Consider the following 2,615-nt stretch of genomic DNA (forward strand, 5'->3'; position numbering starts at 1 on the left):
ATTTATATACCATAACATGTAATTTTTGCTTATAATCTACTCTAACATGTTGTTTTAGGATTACAACAATGATTACAAGTCAAAGATGTTCGTTCTAGTTAATTTTGTGCAAGTAAAGGCCTTTCAAGGTCGTGTTAGCCTGTTTTGGGTCTGATTCATCCATTTCAACTCTAATAGCATGTAAGTTTAGCTTATATTATAATCAATTCTAATATATTGCTTTAGGATTAATAGGAGGATTACAAGTCAAAATTGATTGTTCTAGTCAATTTTATGCAAAAAAAGAGACCATTTTCAAGGTCGTTTTAGGTTCAATTCATCCATTTCATACCATAAAATATAATTTTTGCTTACAATAATCTACTCTAATATGTTGTTTTAGGATTACTAGGATGATTACAAGTCGTATTTAACTTGCGGAGTCAATGTTGTGCAAGTAAATGCCAATTTATGGTACAAGTTGTTTAAAGACTAATTAGGAGAAAACCAAGTCATAGTTTGTAAGGGAGATGAAATGTTACAAACCTTCTCTAGATCATCAAATTCCGTGCAAGAAGAAATTATATCGTACATAAACCTCATCACATAATAGCCGCAAGCAACCCCGTCATGTTGTTGTGCACACTAAATTAAAAACATAATAAAAAAATAATTTTCAAAATTCTGATCAATAAATCTAGGGAGACTAATAACTTAAAGATAGATAACAACCGAAATCATTTACTTACCTTCACTGATTTCCATTGAGGAAGTGTGGCTCTTCTGGGACCAGAACCACGCAGTTTCTTCATTACACTACAATACCACATTTTATAATAGTGACAACAATGTCATGCATGTTAATGAAGACCTAAAAGAAAATGAAAATATAACAATACCTATTCAATATGCTTTTGACTAGTAAGCTTCGGGGTGGTTCTCAATGCACAGAATCAAAATGGTATATTGTATGATTTGAAGGAGATATCACCAAGAGCATCCAATGAAACTAATAATAAAAATTTAAATTCAACAATCATATATATATATATATATATATAATATTATATATATAATATTATATATATATATATATATATATATATATATATATATACATATTTGTACCAATAGTATTTATACAAAATAGCATTTTTATGAAAAGACATTATCAATTAGATACTAAAACATACTCTTCAATGTATGGAGCAATAATATACTTATCTCCCGATCGAACACATTGTCTAATACTCCGTTCAATGTACTCATTCGCTTCGCATGGTTGTGCAAGCAATTGGCATCACGAATCTCTTGTGGACATAACCACCCAACTTTCGAAACAGAATCACATCCAAGTAAATCTTCGTAAAGTGCACTAAAAAATAATCAAGTAAAGTTAGAATGAAAACCACAACCACAATAAAAAATTGAAGTAGTTACTTTAATTATATATAACCTCATGAAGACTTGTAATATGATATATTTAACATCGCTCCACAAGGAATTCCCGAATATCCACTTTATATACCCAAGTAGCTGAATCTTCACCTAGGTAGTGGAATTGAGACTTCTCCAAATCCACCTTTATTGGGGAAGAATCGGCAAGTTGCTAACCGAGCATGTAGCCAAAGACATGACTTGCTAAGAGATTGGATCACTTGCTCACTCACAAGTGGCGTTCCTTTTGGTGTCGCATCAGGAGATGAGCCCTTGGATGAAATCTTTCCTACAATTGCAGGAATAGGTTGTGATTCCGCCTTGTTACTGTTAGCTTTTGAGCCCACCTCATTCGATTTTGAATGGTTTCCTTGCGAAACCTCTTTGTTCACATCCAAATTCTTCACATTTTTTGCCTTTTTTGTTTTCTGCAAAGCCTATTTAGAAAAAGACACAAAAAAACATAGTTGAAAATATCATTTGGTATGTTTTCATGCCAGTTTTATTGTAAAGAGAAAAGGAGAGGAAATAAAATAGCTATAAAGCGTATGATGATTATAAACAACAAATTGAACAGATAAAGGAAAAAACTACAAACCTCACAATGTGCATATATTTTTGAGTTGGGCAAAACTTTTAAATCACTATCATCATGCTTAGTCACATATATTTTACCTCATCTGTAAATCGCACCCAAGCACGTGGCCATATCACAAAACTACCCTCTGCGTCATTGAGAACAAAGAGGCTCCAATCCGCCTAGGGACCGGCAGTGGAAATCTTCAAATCCACATATAATGGTGTCTACGGACACATTAAAATAAAAATCTGCTACCGGCAACAATGCGATGTTTGGCCCACTCTCGATGGTTGTGCCCGACCATAAGCTACCACAACCAACTCACCTCTTTTGATTTGGGAAGTAAAAGATCACAATGTGTCTCCTCCTATTTAAACCATAATTGACTAAATCAAACTTTAACAACATGATATAATATATATTGTCAGAAAAGAAACTGAAAAAGTAATTCTTTATTTACCTCTAAATTAGGTACCGGGGGATCAAGTAGTGGAGGATTAGGTGTCGAACCAGGTACTTCTCTAGGTGTCTCTCTAGTGTCTCAGGATCTTGTTGGCTTAATTTGTCTCCTGGAGTGATTTGCGCTCGTCAAAGCTAGGTAATCCCATGTGCTCCAAGA

At 33.6% G+C, this 2,615-nt stretch overlaps 1 long non-coding RNA gene across 1 annotated transcript; it reads right to left on the reverse strand.

The window, feature by feature from the left end:
- Window positions 1-1,490: 1,490 nt before the first annotated feature.
- On the reverse strand, window positions 1,491-2,176 carry LOC104896842 (uncharacterized). Its single transcript, XR_008969717.1, has 3 exons — window positions 2,092-2,176; window positions 1,797-1,853; window positions 1,491-1,763 (listed from the first exon to the last, which is right to left on the reverse strand). It is a non-coding gene; the product is annotated as an uncharacterized LOC104896842 (long non-coding RNA).
- Window positions 2,177-2,615: the final 439 nt, after the last annotated feature.

Source organism: Beta vulgaris, chromosome 6 (assembly GCF_026745355.1).
Source record: "Beta vulgaris subsp. vulgaris cultivar EL10 chromosome 6, EL10.2, whole genome shotgun sequence".
In the NCBI taxonomy this organism is placed as follows: domain Eukaryota; kingdom Viridiplantae; phylum Streptophyta; class Magnoliopsida; order Caryophyllales; family Amaranthaceae; genus Beta; species Beta vulgaris.